This window comes from Acomys russatus, chromosome 16, assembly GCF_903995435.1.
Source record: "Acomys russatus chromosome 16, mAcoRus1.1, whole genome shotgun sequence".
NCBI classification, from domain to species: domain Eukaryota; kingdom Metazoa; phylum Chordata; class Mammalia; order Rodentia; family Muridae; genus Acomys; species Acomys russatus.
The window spans coordinates 31,174,619-31,193,235 of NC_067152.1; the positions used below are offsets into that span (position 1 = coordinate 31,174,619).

Below are 18,617 nucleotides of genomic sequence, written 5' to 3' on the forward strand. Positions count from 1 at the left end.
GTGTTCAGCTTTCTTCAAAGACTAAAATAACAAAACTACACGTTTCATTCAATAATTATGTGATATGTACTAGGTGTTCAAGAATAATCTAGAATATAAGATAATGTATATGAAAATGGATTTATACATTGTACTTACCTCTTGGTTTTCTTGTGTACGTGTCTTTTTTTTTTTTTTTCAGATTTATTTATTATGTATACAGTGCCCTGCCTCCATGTACACCTGCATGCCAGAAGAGGGCATCAGATCACATTATAGATGGTTGTGAGCCACCATGTGGTTGCTGGGAATTGAACTCAGGACCTCTGGAGGAGCAGTCAGTGCTCTCAACCTCTGAGCCATCTCTCCAGCCCCTACATGTCTATTTTTAATTGAATACTTACCTGTATTTTATTCATTTTATATTTAATACTAAAATATCCCTTTTACATTTTGGATTCTTGCTAATTTGATTCAATGAAAATGAATGTTTTCATTCATTTCTTAAAATAAAAAATGTTATTTTCACTTTTTTCTTATCGTGAAATTGAAAGGTTATTATATGTGCTGATTAGGTGTATGTCAACTTGAAACAAGCTGGAGACATCTGAGAGAAGGAAACCTCAATTTTATAAATGCCTCCACAAGAACACTGTAGGCAAGCCTATAGGGCATTTTGTTAGTGATTGATGTGGGAAGGGCCCAGCCCACTGTGGATACTGCCGTCCCTGGGCTGGTGCTCCTGGGTTCCACTAAAAAAAAAAAAACAGGCTGAGCAAGCCCTGAGGAGCAAGGCAGTGAGCAGCGCCTCCGCGGCCTCTGCACCAGCTCCTGCCTCCAGGTTCCTGCCCTGTTTGAGTTCCTGTGCTGACTTTCTTCAGCAATGGACTGTGATAAGAGTGTAGACCAAATCAGCCCTTCCTCCCAAGTCCCTTTTGGTTATGGTGCGTCACTGCAGCAGTAACAGCCCTGGCTAAGACCTCTATCACTATTGCTTCCAGGCTTCGAGTTTCCTCTCAGGGCCATTTGTCCATTGTCCTTCTGGAATCTGAACACTTACTCCTATTGATTCAAATGAACACTTCATATGTTAATTTTAGTCACAATGTCCTCATTGGCTGTTTGCATTTTGTTTTCATGCGCTGTATTGAAATCAAACGGAAAAATGTTGTTGAAAAACAATTCACATGATGTCCAATTCACTCACTTAAGGTGTGCAATTCAGGAGTTCTTAGTACACTAATAGAATTGTACAGTTATCACCACAATCAATTTTACAATACTTCATCGCCCCAAAATACAGCTCTACCCATTAGCAGTGACTACATGCACCCCCAATCCTCCAGGCCCACAAAACTATGATCAACTTTAATATATGGGCATCTTTAATTTTTGTGTACTTAATTTTATTAACCACCTTTTTTTTTTTCTGGTTTCTCTCCCCACCCCACCTCCACCCCCGCACCGGGGTTCACTTTTTTAACAATTTTTAGCTCATCCAAAATATGATGTGTTTATGTATGTTACACAGATTACATAGAAATTATACGTGTACAACTGATACATATAAATAACTCATATTTCAAATTGAGTCAATAAAAACCATGCCAGTAGTTTTAAAAATTCTTTTTCATTAGCTAAAGTTTTCCTTTTATATAGAAGTATATTTGGGAGGTTATTTTTTGTTACTGTAGTTAGTTTCAAATCTTATTCTCTTTGCCTAACTCACCGGAATTGCCAAAGCATACTTTTTCTCCTCACATACTTCTCTCAGAAGTTTAGTGATGGAAGCGCGTCGCAGACTGCCGTGTGACTCGCTGTACCGACCTGTTTGGGCTTTCGCTTCCGGGTAGGGGCTGACAATCGAAATTCTGCATTTTGTAAGGACTTTACTGTTCCTTGTTTTTATTAAGGAGGGAAAGTTAATGTGCACGATGTGAAAGCTGTTCTTCAAAACACTGGTTTCAAACTGGAAGCAAAAGAACTGAAGGACCTGCGGGCTCATCTGCCTGTGACTGGTGAGTGTTCATGACACGTTCATGCCGGAGACAACGCCCGGCCCAGCCCGAGAGCAGCAAGGGAAGAAGTGATGTGCAGAAAAAAGCCAGGGCCAGAGAGAATGTAAGGGCTTTGCCTATGGAACCACACTGGTGACAAACACAGAAGACTGATGTAGAAATGCGCAGAATGTAGAAACTTAAAGGAGAATGGGGAAACAGTGACACAGAATAAAGAGGAAAAGGTTATTTAACAATTGAAAGTATGTGGGCCATAGTCACAGCACTCAAGAGGCAGAAGCAGGTGGAACTCTGTTCATCTTAGGCCAATTTATGCTACATAATGAGATTCGGGCCAGCCAAGGCCAAATAATGAGACCCTATTCCTTTTTTAATTGAAAATGCAGCCAGGCAGTAATGGTGCACGCCTTTGATCCCAGCACTCGGGAGGCAGAGATAGGCGGATCTCTGTGAGTTCGAGACCAGCCTGGTTTACAGATCGAGTTCCAGGACAGCCAGAGTTGCACAGAGAAAAAGAAAAAAGAACGAACGAAAAAGATAGAAAATGCATTTCCTGATTATTAATCTTCAGAAATGTATCGAAAAACCATGAAACCAACAAGCAGCCCCACTAGGGGCTCTCTCAGCTGTTTTGACTCAGAACTTCATTCTGATGTTTTGTAAATTATTAGTTGTCAACATTTACTGCATTAGAAACTAAAACACATTTTAACAGTGTTTATGTCGTAATTCTTTAAACTCCTACAACTATTTTTATTGAGATAGTGTCTCATTACATAGCCCGACTAGGAAATGACTATGAAGCTCCAGGCTGGCTTCAAACTCCTCTGCCTCAGTCCTGAGAGCTGGTATTACAAGTGTACGTCACAAGGCCTGGCTCATCATATTATTTAATAATAACAATAAATTTATTATTTGAAAAAAATATATTTTATGAAAATATTTTCTCAAAACAAAGCCTAACGGTGAGAAGAATTCTTACACTATTATTAATTGTTTTAATATTCGGCTAGACTCATATCTTCTTCATGCCAACTTCTGGAATATTCTGGTTGTTTGACTTCATTCTGGTTTGAGCATAGAGCCTCACACATGGTAGGCAGGCACTCTACCACTGAGTTGCAGCCCCAGCCCTTGATGGACTAGCTTACAGTTTTGGTAAAAATATGTAAAAATAACCTGACTTCATAATATATGTAATCAAAAACTGTAGCGATGAACCCTTTTGTTTGTTTGTTTGGTTGGTTGGTTGGTTTGGTTTGGTTTTGGTTTTTGGTTTTTTATTTTTGCAGACAGGGTTCTCTGTGTAGCCTTGGCTGTCCTGGACTCGCTTTGTAGATCAGGCTGGGCTCGATCACAGCGATCCGCCTGCCTCTGCCTCCCGAGTGCTAGGATTACACACGTGCATGCCACCCCTCCCGGCTCAACCTTTTCTGTACTTGCCTATGCTAAAGCTTATTAGTCTGCCTTAACCTTTCACCTTTCTACCCAGGCATGATTTCACAACATGCTTTGGTCATTTGCGTAGTAGTGACTAATTGTACCAACCCCATAAATATTACCACACTTAGTTGTTCAATGTTTTTTTTTTTATCACATTTAGAGCTGGGGAGAGGGCTCAGTCCATAAGGCACGTCCTGCACTAGCTTAAAGCCCTGACTTCCAGCCCAGAGCCCACGTAAAATGCTGGACTTTGTGGCTCACACTTGTAAGCACTGGGAAAGTGGAGTTGGACAGATCCCTGGGGCTTGCTGGGATAATTGACATAATTGGTATCAGATCCCAGGAAGAGACCTTGTCTTGAAAAACATGGTATACAGCTCCTGAGGAATGACATCCAAGGCTGAACTCTGGCCTATACACACAAACACACACACACACACTCAAATTTTGCTGTTTTACCAAGGACATTCTTTGGTGAAACTGACATTCTCTCACTCCAAGAACACAGAGCACAGAACAGATGTACTTTCAGATGCCAGGAATGCACAGAAGGCCATAGTTATCCCCACTCTCCGGTGCAAACGCTGCCAGTGTGGGGAAGGTACAGGGCGGAGGAGACTAAGGAGGGTGGTGGACCACAGAAGCCCTGATCTAACATGTCTCTACTGGCTCAGCACCAGAGGACTAGGTCTCCTGACACCAGCCAAACTCCATTCCTCAGAATGCTGTGAGGACACTTGGCAGCCAACAGCTCAAAGGAGAAAAGAGAAAAATAATATCCATCGAGCAGACATACACTCACAGCTTGAATCTTCTCTCTAGTCCACGTTGTTGATTTAAAAGACAAAAATTCTAAACAAAAGTGTGAAAACTTACAGTAATTCTGTATGGCCTATTTCAAGAGCTTTTTTAATATGTTTATTTTTTAAACCTTCATCATTGAATCTAAAGTCTGACTTTTCTTGCAGAACATAAAAAGGTTAGCTTGGATGTGTTGATGGATGCAGCAAAATCTTTCACAGGTGAGAATTCATGTAAGATATTAAGACACTGCGCCCCTGGGGATGTGTGGAAGAACTGCCGCCCTTAGTACTGTCTACCCCTCCAGTACTGACTAAGTCACTAAGCTCCCTAGTACTTACAGATAATTTTGTCTCGTTGACAGAAATGTTGAGTATTAGAATTTCTTCTCAGGAAGAAGTATTAACTTCAATATTTGTGCCAGTACAGTATTCATTTCCCTAGTGTCTGAAGAACCAAAATATAAGTTGCCATAGTGAATTTGAATGCAAAAGTTGTGCATCAGGAATGTGGTCACTCTGAGCAACCAGTTCCATAATTCAGGCCATTAAGGAGAAACGATTTTACATACCATTAGAAGTGTATAAGTCCGATGCCATCTATGCTTTCGTGCTATAACACAAAATACCTCAGTCTGAGTAATTTATGAACAACAGATGTTTCTCTTTCATCACTGTGGAGTCTGGAAAATCCCAACACCAAGACACTTGCATCCTCAGCATCTGCTGTTTCAGGTCACTTCCTGCTGCAGGGTGGTGTCTTGGACCCTGTGTCCTCACATTGTGGGTGATGCGAAGGGAAAACAAAGAATCTCCTGATTTTGTGAGCCCTCTTCCTGGGTCCATAATCTCATGCAGGAAAAGCCCCATGACCTCACTTCCTCCTAAAGCTCCTGCCTCATGTTACCACTGTGTTGAAACAAAGTTTCAATGCCAATTTTGAAACAAAATTAAACCGTAGCACTCTCACAGCCATGGGCTTTTACACAGTCCTGATGCTGCTCTAGGCTGTGCCAGACACACACACACACACACACACACACACACACACACACACACACACACACACACACACACACACACACACACACGACAAGTGTTGTCCACTTACCCAACTTTTTAAAATGCTTTCAGATACTGAATTTCAAATAATTCCAGAGTAGTGACATTGGCTTACATGTTTGTACTTGCTTCATCTTGCAGTTAGAAATAGTGCTGTACTTTGTTATACTTTTCTTAAATTGAAATCATTATCTCTTAACCTGAAATAATCCCCATGTACTTAAAGGAGAAAAGGTTGACACCAAAGACATAAGAAATGTTCTGGAAAACATGGGAATCACACTCACTGAAAAAGAAGAGTCAAGGCTATTGAAGTCCCTGCCAATCGCTAGTGAGTATGTAGCAGGCTGCTGGCTTCAGAGAAATGAATGGGACATTGTGGGCTTCCGGGTGAGAACTGTGATGAAAAAGACGCCTTGTTCTTGTTTGTGTTTTCATTTGAAAGTAAGAAACTTCTCTCTTGTATTCAGTAAGTGGGCCCTGGGTAACTTCCTGCAGCTCCACCTCCAATTCCCTGCAGTGTACTTTCACCTCTGTCTGTCCCCTGGGAAACCTCCCATCTACACACACACACACACACACACACACACACACACACACATACACACACAGTAAACTCCTGTGATCAGGGTTCACTCCAGCACCGTATGTCTGTGTAGGTAGTGCCCGTTCTGTCAGTGCTATAGCCCAGAAGCCTCAAAAGTCCTACCTCCAAATCAGCTGCATTGGCTCGGGGGGGGGGGGGGGAGACAGTCTGTCCTGTAGATCTATCAGCTGTGCTTCCTTCCCTGTCCCCATTGTTCCTGTCCTGCTTGTCCCCCAAGCGAGAGCAAGCTTGCACACTTGCAAGGGTACTAGTCCTCCTGGAGGGAGGAGCATTAGCATCGTGAGCAGGCAAAGTTTGGTACCCATCTGAGTTCTGGCACATGCACCTCAGACTGCCCTTTCTCCGTGTCTGCCCTCTCCCCGCCTGCCTCCTCACTGTTCTCTCAAGGAGCCAGTCGCTCTGCAGCATGCTTGCCTCCCTTCTTTCTTCCCTCACTCCCTCTCTTCTTCCCCTTGGTACTGCTGCTGGTCAAGATGGTCTCTTCTGCATGTTGAGCAAGCCCTCTGCTGCTGGCCCCACCCTGCAGCTTTCTGAGCACGTTGGCTCTGTGCAAGTAGCAAGGAGAGGGAGGTGGCCTGTACTGGAGACTATATCTGACACATGCCAGACGTGGAGGGTCCACAGGCTAGAGCTCTCTGGGGACAGATAGAACCCAGGAGAACATACTGGGCTGGTAGATATTCCCCATTATCTGTCCCAGTTTTACATCGCCTTCACTTATGGAGTTATTTAGCAAGTAATTTAAAATATTTATTTTATTACTGATCAGATTGACAACTTTTTGAGAGACAGAGAGAGAGAGGAGAAGAGAAACAATCTTATTGCATAGCTCAGACTGGCTTTAAGCTCACCCTGTAGCCCAAGCTGCCCTCAAGTCATGATCCTCCTGCCTCAGCCTTTCAAATGTTAAGAGGCAGGCATGTACTAGCATGCCTGACCAGTAGCTATTTTTAATATTCTCCTTTTTATAGGGTCTGCCATTTGGGCTAAACATATACGTATGCCTCGTGGGCATATAGGTATGCCACAGAGGCAGAGAACAGAGAGAAAGGCAGAGCTAAACTGCGAAAACAAAAGAAGGCAGGAGAGAAAAATGTGTCTGTAACACACCTTATCAGCCCCCATGGGTCCCAACTAAGACTCAGGGTTAGCACACTGAGAGTGGTCCTTCTCTGTTGTGTGAAGCTGATAATAAGTTGCTAGGTGCATCATATAAAAAATGGATTACTAGGGCTGGAGAGATGGCTCAGAGGTTAAGAGCACCATCTGCTCTTCCAGAGGTCCTGAGTTCAATTCCCAGCAGCCACATAGTAGCTCACAACCGTCTATAATGAGATTTGGTGCCCTCTTCTGGCATTCAAGTGTGCATGCAGACACAACATTGTATACATAATAAATAAATAAATCTAGAAAGAAAGAAAGAAAGAAAGAAAGAAAGAAAGAAAGAAGTAAGTAACCCGAGCTGCAGAGAGCTCAGTGTTGTGCAGGATCAGCCAATCCTAACTTGTTTTTAAAAATGGATTATTAATTATAGACTTTTTGCCCTGCTTGCCTCACTTCTTTGAGAGAGAGAGAATATTACAGAGTTTCTCATCCTTTTCCTTGCATTTCACCATATCTTACAGAAGATGGAACAGTCTATATGAAAAGATTACTGGACAGTGTGGTGCCAATCAAAGGTAAGAGTCCTGAGCCTGGGACCTGCAATTCCTGTGTTTGCATTTGCTTTGTTTAAAGGTCTCACTCACTAGAATCTTGCTGTTCTGTGGCTCTACTACTTTTTGCTCATTCATTTTTTTTATTTTTATTTAAGTAATTTATTCATATTACATCTCATCTGTTATCCCCTCACTTGTATCTTCACATTCCCCCTCCCTCCCTCTTTCATCCTATTCCCCTCCCCTAGGTCTGTGACAGAAGGGGACCTTGTTCCCCCACTATAAGATCACAGCCTATCAGGTCTCTTCATGGTAGTCTGCTTACTCTTCCTCTGGGTGTCACCAGGTCTCCCCACCAAGGGGAAATGGTCAATTAAGGGGCACCAGGTTCATGTCCAAGTCAGACCCTGCTCTCAACACAATTCTGGAGAATGTGCTGTCCACTGGCTAGATCTGGATAGGGGTTCTGGGTTTACTGCAAGCATTGACCTTGGCTGGTACAGTAGTTTGAGCTGCCCTGCCTGGGTCCAGATCTGCCAGCCTTGATGGTCTTCTTGTAGGTTTTCTAGGACAATCTGGATTCTTCTATTTCCCCATTCTTCCTTACCTCTCTCACCTAGAGTGCTAATAGGAAGTCTCAGTATCTATCCCAATCTCTGGCTAAGTAAAGACTTTCAGGGGACATCTCTGTTGGGCTAGTGTCCAATTATAGAAAACTGGGAATAGGGCTACCTCAAGACCCAGCTATTCCACTCCTTGGAATATACCCAAGAGATGCTCCACCACACAACAAGGGCATATGCTCAACCATGTTCATAGCAGCCTTATTCATAATAACCAGAACCTGGAAACAACCTAGATGCCCCTTAGTCAAAGAATGGATAAAGAAACTGTGGTACATTTACACTATGGAGTACTACTCTGCTATTAAAAACAAGGAAATTCTGAAATCTGTGGGCAAATGTATGGATCCTGAGTGAGTTAAAGATACACATGGCATATGCTCGCTTTTTGCTCATTCTGAATTTCCCTCAGAACTCACTCACCGTGGCTCTCAGCACAACATTCCTCTTTCCATTTGACCACAGCAGAGAGAACCGCGGCGCTAGTACTGTGTCACTGTCACAGACTTGGGGTTTATGAGGTAGTCTCTATTACAGTTTTTACCTCTAACTGTGATCACTTCAACTGAAAGTGGTACCTCAGTGAGAGGGGAACATTTTCTCTTCCCAACTCTAACAGTGATCCATCTGGGCCATAAAATAGCCAACATCTCACTGTTCCCCTGGGATTGGGTCCATAGTCTTTAATATCTGTCACATTTTTAAAAGACTTGTTTTATTTTTTAAATTATCCATCTTGTGCATGGGTGTGTGCACGTGCATGCAGGTGCCCGTGGGTCCAGAAGAGAGTCTGCTCCACTGAGCTGTGAGCAGCACGTGCGGCTGCTGCATTCTGAAGAACTGGGGGTGCTGTTAAGCCCTGAGCCACCCCTCTGACCCACACTCCACAGTCTTAAAGCCGTCACCTTCCCCTGTGGGAGTCACTTACATTTACTTCCATCTCCTTATTTCTTAAGGGAAAAAAGTTCACATCTCTAAAGTGCCACTGATCTTGAAGAATGCAGAATTCAAACTTGGAAAGGAAGACTCTGATGACCTGATGAGATGTCTGCCCATCGACGGTGAGTGTCTCTGATACCACTGTCCTAGAAAGAAAGATTTTCTACAGGTGGCCATATGAAAGTCAGTCTCTTTCACCGTGTCCACATAGTCTGTGTAGCAGTTAACAAATGTGCATCACACATGTTTCTTTGTTCCTTGTTCATTTTCTCTTATATTGGTCCTAAGGTCCTTCAAATTCATAGCAATCCTTCTGCCTCATCCTCCTGAATGCTGGAATTAGTGACATAAGCTTCTATGCCTACTTTTAATGACATAGTTTGTTAATAACTTGATAAGATCAATTTAGCTGGACAGAAATGTCAAAGAGGCAAAGCCAGTGTAATCCTTTAGGAAGAAAATTAGAGATGGGCCTCAGCCCAGGGTTTTCATGAGAGGATTCTGGAATTCAGACCCAGAACCAGTGGCTAAAGGGGAGAAATGACAACACAGTGCCTTTATCTCAGAGCAAAATTACCATTATTTCAGAACAGGATCACCGTTATCTCAGAGCGGGATTACTGTCATCTCAGAGTGGGATTACCATTATCTCAGAGTGGGATTAGAAGACCAGTGATGTCGTTACATCTCCATCTTCTCTTTCCCTTTCTTTGTGAATTAAAACCATTAAAATAAAAAGCAGGAAAGATGACTCTTTATAACAAATTTTCTGTGACTTTTCCAAACCTAACTGGATCTCTGTTTCTGGACTGTCTTTTCCTTCAGAGAACGAAATGGTCGATTTAAGTGTGTTAATGGATGAAGCAAAAACTTTTACTGGTAAGTAAATGGTTAACATGGCATTCATTGTTAACTAAGGCCTTAAGATTTTATAGAAAAAGATTGTGTCTTTAAACATTAGTTTTCTTCTGAAGCTACAAAATTAACACTTACGCAAAATTAAAAGTTGACTATTTGTCCCACAATCTTGCTATTTGCTTGTGTAGGACATGTGTGTGCATGTTTGTGTGTGGGCATGTGTGTGTTTATGTGTGCATGTGTGTGTGCATGTTTGTGTGTGTGTATGCATGTGTGTGTATATGTGTGTGTGTGCATGTGTGCGTGTGTGTGTGTGTGTGTGTGTGTGTGTTCAGGGAAGAACTACAGAGAATTAGACCGGATGTCTAAACAGCCAAAACTGTTGTGTCTCGAGAGATAACGTTTCTGCAGACTTGTTGCTACACAGTAACCCTGAGAGTCAGATAGTGTGCTGGTGTTTGATCTGTGTCTGGAGCGTGAGTTTGAAATAAAGTCTAAATCCTCCTTCTAGAACAAATGACATGTTCACATGCCCTTTGAATTTCTGTATCTTAGCAATTTTCTTTGACATTTCGCTCCTGTAAGATTGTGCCACATAAGTAATTTAAATAACACTTACCCATGATTTAAAATCATCTGTGCTTGGGGCTGGGGAGATAGCTCAATCCAGAAAGCCTAACCCTAACCCTATCCCTAACCCTAACCCTAACCCTAACCCTAACCCTAACCCTAACCCTAACCCTAACCCTAACCCTAACCCTAACCCTAACCCTAACCAAGAATATACTGGGGAAAAAACTGGCCATGGTGGCACAAACTTGTAAGCCAAGAGGTAGGGATGCAGAGCCAGGCAAGTCCCTGGGGTTGACTGACATCAGCATCACCTACTCATCCAGCCCCACCTCCCAGTGAGAGACCCTGCCTCAAAAAAGCAGACAGCTCCTGAGGGTCAAAGGCTGACCTCTGACCTCCACGTGCACATGTGCACAGAAAGTGCTTGCATGGCCACACACACAATAAGTAAAGGAAATCATCCATCCATCGCTAAAATCCTTACCTGTTAAAAACCTGTAATTTTCTAAAGGGGAGAAGGTTAACATGGATGATCTGAAAAACGAGCTGAGGAAAATGGGGCTGGTGCTCCCAGACAAGGTGTACAGGGGACTGCAGAAGGACCTGGCACCTTACGGTGAGTACTGACGCCACTCCCTCAGACTTGGGTGCAGGGCCGCAGAGGTGAATACTTCTAAACTTGTGTGTTTGTAGCCAAGGAAACCCACCAAGAAAATATAATCCCCATAGTAAGAGAAATCCTATTGCCTGGTCTTGTTGCTCACATTTTAATCCTGAAGACTGGCAATATATTTCACTAACCTCTACTGTCCAAGTGAAATGTTCTTGGGGCCCTCGGCATACTGCCAGCTCTAAGTAATGACCTGGAAAAGGAGTGGAGCGATGGCACAGCGATTATGAGCACTTGTTGCTCTTGCAGAGAGTCAGGGTTTGGTTCTCAGCACCTGAGCAACAGCTCAAACCCATCTGTATTTCTAATACCAGTAAATCTGGCGCCCTCTTCTGGACTCTGCTTGTATTGCATGCATGTAGGGCACAGACGTCTGTGCAGTTTTTTAAAAGAAGACACTTTTTTTTTTTTTTCAAAAGAAGAGGAAAATAAAAAGTTGAAAGGGGAAATTAAGACTTTTTAACTCAACCAATGTATATACTTATAAATCACTTCTTTATATTTGGCTTCATTCTTATATTACGGTAAAAGTAAATGTCCAAACAAATTAGAAGGTGGCCTGAGGAGTTTTCCTAAAATTACAGATTTTGTTTTGTGCTCTCGCTGTTTGTGAACCTTCCCGGCAACTAACTTATGCTCTGAATGGCACCTTACCTTACAGCTGGCAGGAAGATATATAAGAACAGATTGCTAAAATATGTGAAGAATCTCAAAGGTGAGTGAGATGCGTGCACATGGAAACAAGTAAGAAAAAAAAAAAAATCTTGGCCAAGTGCCTGTAGTAGTCCTACTTCTTGAGAAGCTGAGGCAGGAGGATTGTGAATTCCAATCCTATGTGCAGTATATAGCAAGGCCCTGTCTTAAGGGGGGAAATGTTTATGTCTAGTGTTAGCTCTTAGAATGGTCCAGCTTTGCTTCCTGCCAATTTGTTGATCCATCAATATGGCTGATAACTTACCTCTTTCTTTGCATGAACTTTGAGAGCCAGAGGTTATGTATCCTATTATTGTGCACACTGTCCTTTTAATTTTGTGTATGTGTTGTTATTGTTCGTTGGTTTGTTTAGGTGTTTTTAGATGGGACCTTATTTTGTAGCTCAGGCTGGCCCCATTTTGTAGTCCAGGCTGGCCTCCAGTTTGCAGCAATCCTCTTATCTCATCCAATTAAGTAATGGGACTGCCAGTATGGGCCACCACACCCAGTATGCTCTTTTAATCATTATTATTAGGACGCTGTATTTTAAAATGCTACCAGAGGTTGATACAGGAGGATTCCAAGTTTGAAGCCATCCTGAACAACTTAGCCATACTCTATCTCAAAAAATAATTTTTTGAAAATGTGATGGGATGTTAACTCAGTGGTAGTGTGCTTGCCCAGCATGTGCAAGTCCTGGATTCAGCTCCAAGTTCTGAAAGAAAAAAATTACCAGAAATTTTCCAGCTTGAGAAGTAATCACTTCTCAAAAACAAAACAAAAAGCAAGACAAAATAAAATAAAACCTACTTGAAAAGCAAAGGTAGTGCCCAGCGGTGGTGGCACACACCTTTAATCCCAGCACTTGGGAGGCAGAGGCAGGTGGATTACTGTGAATTTGAGGCCAGCCTGGTCTACAAAGTGAGTCTAGGACAGCCAGGGCTACACAGAGAAACCCTGTCTAGAAAAAGACCAAAAAAAAAAAAAAAAAAAAAAAGTAAAGGTAGGGCCTGGGGAGATGGCGTAATGGCTAAGAGCATTCATTGCTCTTGCAGAGGGCCCAGGTTCAGTTCCCAGCACCCACAGGATGCTGCACAACCATCCTTAACTCCAGTCTCAAGGAATCTGACGCTGTCTTCAGACCTCTGTGGACACCAGGCATTCACACGGGGTACACAAATACATGCACACAAAATGCTCATACACATAAAAGAAATGAATCCAATTGACCCGGCTGTCAGTGTGGATGAGGGAGATGTGACAGAGCCCTTGGCTGAGATGAAAAGCTACAATTAAGGACTACTGAGGGGAGGAGACTTAATCTTCCCTAGGAATGAGCCCCCTAACAGGGGTCAGCACTCAAAACACATGAAGTTGAGGGGGAGACATAAGAGGGTTGTAAGGAGGAGGATGAAGGAATGTATGTAAAATGTCAGGCAGAACACTGCCTAAGTTTGATTCCCAGCACCCAAAAAGGCAACAAACATCTCCTTGTCTTCCACAAATGTAAACCCTGTTAGGAAGTGAATGCTGGGGGCTGGAGAGATGGCTCAGCAGTTAATAGCACTGTCTGCTCTTCCAGAGGTCCTGAGTTCAATTCCCAGCAACCACCGGGTGGCTCACAAGCATCTATAGTGGGATCTAGTGCCCTTTTCTGGTGTGCACACATACATGTAGATACTGTATACATAATAAATAAATTTAAAAAAAAAAGGAGTGCTTATGTCATATTTATCTAAATCTTGGGACAGGACAGGCACACATTGGCAGTTTCCCGAGCTCCAGGGTCTGACTTCCCAGCAGGATTTTTATGTACGGTCATGATCAGCACCCTTAGCCCTTACGAATCATTGCCCCTCCCTTCCTTCCTAAGGGCCACGGGTCAAAGTTAAGAAAGTGGAATCTCTCTTGAAAATCATGGGAATTAAGATGAGAGATGAAGAACTTGAAGAACTAGTGTCCCAACTTCCACCTGAAGGTGAGTACCCCCAACATCATCACCACCCTGCTGGCCAGGAAATACAGTCCTCATGCGAACACACACACACACACACACACACACACACGCACACACACACTTCCACATGAAGGTGAGTACCCCCAACATCATCACCCTGCTGGCCAGGAAATACAGCCCTCATGTGAACACTAACACATACACACACACACACACACACACACACACACACACACACACACACACACTTCCACCTGAAGGTGAGTACCCCCAACATCACCCTGCTGGCCAGGGAAATATAGCCCTTATGCGAACACTGACACACACACACACACACACACACACACTCTGTCTCTGTCTGTCTGTCTGTCTGTCTGTCTGTCTGTCTGTCTGTCTCTCTCTCTCTCTCTCTCTCTCTCTCTCTCTCTCTCTCTCTCTCCTGCTCCAGTTCTTCCTGGACACTCTGTTGTCTTCATATAGATCAGGGGTTTTAACCTTACTGTGCTGTGGACCTGTTTCTGCATCTGCTGTAATAGTTCCCCTCTGAGTAATTTTTCAGGTGCACACGATTAGCAAGAAACAAGTCGTGCTGAAATATAGTTTATCAAAACATTCAAATGCAAATGGTTAATACTTTTGTAAAGTGTGTGAGTTCTTCTAGCAGGTCAGATTGTTGTCGTTTTTAGAACAGAGATGAGCATAAGCAACATGTCGACTTGTTTACAACAGCACTGACGTGAACCTCGCATGGTTTACATTAGTGACAAGGCTGCAGCTTCTGCGGCTGCTACCATGGTTTGTTGTCTAAAGTAATACTCAAAAAAATGCTGTTTCAGTTAGCAGATAGTGAAAATAACTATATTTTTTTCTGGTGGTCCCTAAAGCAATGGAAAAATAGAAGATACAATAATTATTCATTTCACAGTATAAGCTTTCTTTATCTCCAAGATAGCACAGTTAACTCTGTGGATAAATTCATAAAATTCTAAGGAAAACTCAGGGCAGGGGGAGGATGACTAAGTTCTTAGGTTCTTCATAAGTTAAAAAGGTAATGGAGCATAATTTTTATGAGACGTAGAAGCATAGAATCTTCTCCCCTTAATTTACAGGTAACAAAACTGTGGATCTGAATGAACTGATGGATATTGTCAGTTACGTCAAGGGTGAGTTTCAAGCCATGATAGGAAACACTTACACGCAGCATCTTAAACACTTAGCTACTAAATATTCCGCAAATATCTTTCCCATGCATAAAGGTTGCTCTTTGTATGTACATGGTTGGTTGGTTGGATGGTTGTTGGATGTTTGGTTGGTTGTTGGATAGTTGGGTGGTTTTTGGTTGGTTGGTTGAATGGTTGGTTGTTGGATGGTTGGGGATGGATGGCTAGGGAATTCTTTAGTTTGGTATGGTTTGCTTTTTCAAGGCAGGATCTCATGAATACTAGGCCACTGAAATCAACTATGTAGATAAAGATGGCCCTGAAATCCTAATTCTCCTGTCTCTATCTCCCAAGTTTTGGGATTATAATCATGTGCCACCATGTGTAAAGTTTAGATTCTTTTATGTGGCATATTTCCATTTCTGTGGATGTACTGAATGTGAGTAAACAACAACATATATTTATGCTGATACCTGTAGCATTCCCTGAAATTTTCCCCAGAAATTTCCAATACAGAATCAGATATCCAAACCTATAGAACTAGTCATACCCTTTACCCCAAACAATCCCCTATACTGAGTAACTATAGTGAGTAAAATTTAAAAACCTTTTTCAAGACTTTTGTTCTCATAGTAAGTAGCAAGAAAACTATGGTAGATTAGAAATATCTAAGTGTAAATATGGGAACCACTATACACTTACACTAAAGCTGGAAGATTAAGCATAAGGTTTACAGGGCCCCTGCACAATGATGACACACAAATACATGAAATAGTACATATTTTTCAAGATATATAAAGAACTGTGAAAAGAAACACATAAGCCAGTTGGTGGTGGCACATATTTTTAATCCCAGCACTGGGGAGGCAAAGGTCGGAGAGTCTCTGAGTTCAAGGCCAACCTGGTCTACAAAGAGAGTTCAAAGACAACTAGGGCCACACAGAGAAACCCCATCTCAAACAAAACACCTAAAACACAACTTATCTAGTTAATAAATAACCTAATGAACTGAATAAACAGTACTCCAGAAGGAAATGCCAACAACCAATACATGCTCGGAAAGGTACTCAACAGCCTTAGCTCGGATGGGGCCAATCAAAACTTCTTTGAGATACCATCTCGCCCCAGTCAGAATGGGTGCCATCAAAAAAAAAAAAATGCTAGAGGATGTAGGGAAAGAGGAGCAAGTGTTCATTACTGATGGGAATGTAAACTTGTGCAGCAAGTGGGGATATCAGTATTCCTCCAAGAACTGAAAATAGAGCTACCATATGACACAGTTATCCCTTAGGAAAAATACTGGAAAACACTATCAATTACCACAGAATACTTGCATAGCCATATGTTATTCATAATAGCCAGGAAATGGAACCAGCCTAGATGTCCATCAACAAATGAGTGGATTACATAGGACAACGGAACTGTAATCATCCATAAAGAGTAGTAAAACCGGGACTGGTGAGATGGCTCAGAGGTTAAGAGCACTGACTGTATATATAATAAATAAATAAAGCTTTAAGTGATGGTGGTACAGACTTTTTTTTTTTTTTTAAGATTTATTTACTTATTATGTACACAATGCTCTGTCTGCATGTACACCCGCAGGCCAGAAGAGGGCATCAGATCACATTATAGATGGTTGTGAGCCACCATGTGGTTGCTGGGAATTGAACTCAGCACCTCTGGAAGAGCAGACAGTGCCCTTAACCACTGAGCCATCTCTCCAGCCCAGTACAGACCTTTAATCCCAGCACCCAGGAGGCAGAAGCAGGCAGATCTCTGAGTTCAAGGCCAGCCTGGTCTACAGAGTGATTCCAGGACAGCCAGGACCTACACAGAGAAACCCTGTCTCAGGAAAAAAACAAAAAACAAAAAAAACCAACTCATAAAATTTTCAGAAAAGTGGACGCTGCACATCATTGCTAAATGAATTAAGCCAGACTTGGAAAGGCAATATATTTTCTCTCATTTATGAATTTAATACTGCTTGCGCATGCATGCCTATGTGTGTGTGCTCATATGTGTATGTATGTGTGCACATGTGTGTATATTTGAAGCTCACACAACTAGAAAGGGGATCATGAGAGGGGAAGATGAGAGCTTGCGAGAGGTGGGACAGAGAGGGTAATAGATGCATGTTGCAGGAAACCAGAGGGTGCTAACTGTGGGGGAGGGGAGCGAGCTGGAGATAGGGAGGAGTGATGAGGAAAGGGACCAGAGTGAAATGACATACATACAACAATGCCATATGAAATCTGTCATTTTGTACACTAACCTAAAAAAATAATTTTAAAAAGCGTTAGTATTTTTTTTAAAGATTACAGTGTTAGTATTTTTTTTTAAAGATTACATGCTACTTTAAAAAATATTTATAAAGAAATCATTTGGGGTTGAAAAATAAATCATAAGCCAACCATGGTGACACTCAGGAAGCTGAGGCAGGAGAATCACAAATTTGAGATGAGCCTGGTCTTTACAGCCAGACAAAATACAAAATTATATTCACATAAGATTTTCACTTTATATAAATACAGTCATTATCAAAGACTAGGAAAAACCCTGAGAACTGTTTTTGTGATAGCGTAATTGGATTTCCTCCCCCTGCAGCCCCCTATAGTAGTAACAGCGTACTACAATGGCCCTTAAATTACTATAGCAATTAAATCTCTCACAAAGACAACTTTATTCTTTGTGTTGAGATGAGATGAAGTGCTAGGGTGCATAGTGACCAAAGAAGTAAATTAAAGACAAATATAATTCAAAAAGTTAAAGTTTTCACTGGTGTGTATTTCCAGGTGCAATGATTTACACCTGTGACCCCAGACCGCTTAGTAGAGTGAGGCGGGAAGATTGCGTTTTTGACACCAGCCTGGATGACATAGGCAACATGAGCAACACAGGGAGACCTTGTCAAAAAGAAGGGAGGGTGGCATATAGAAAAAAATGAATATGCAACGGAGGCAGAAGAGAGAAGAAAAGGAAAAGCGAGGCCTTGCTTAGAGCCTAGTCTGGTGCATGGGGGGCAGGGGGCTGTTCAAATCCTGGAGAATAGTACTTTCTTTGTCATATCCTGCTAATACAGCAAAGCAGAACTACAGACAGGGGACTTCCCAGCACTCCTGCTAGTTCCAAGTGTGAAGGGCGGTGGTCTGCATAAGCACAGACAGCACTGGTCATCCTTTGTGAGAACTGATTCTATAATAAATCTGCACCCCCGTTTCTCATCCTTTTTAAGGAGAAGCAATTGACATCCAGAACTTGAGCAAGTTTCTGGCGAATGAGGGGATCGAGCTCACGGAAGAAGACCTGAAAGAGCTGATGCCCTACCTGACATATGACGGTGAGGGCTTCTGCACGGGTGGTGGTGGCTTCCTAAAAGTGCACTTTTGCCACCAGCATAGAAGACCTCAGAGATGATCCTTTTTGTATCATGTAAAGCGCTTGAGTGCGTGTGTGACTTACCTTCTATCTTAGTTAGGGTCATTGTTGCTGTGGCAAAACACCATGACCAAAAAGCAAGTTGGGGCGGAAAGGATGTATCTGGCTTACAGTTCCATATCACTGTTTATTGGCAAAG

At 42.4% G+C, this 18,617-nt stretch overlaps 1 pseudogene; it reads left to right on the forward strand.

Moving 5' to 3' along the window:
• The first annotated feature begins 15,712 nt into the window (after window positions 1-15,712).
• LOC127200867 (uncharacterized) lies at window positions 15,713-15,826 on the forward strand (annotated as a pseudogene).
• Window positions 15,827-18,617: the final 2,791 nt, after the last annotated feature.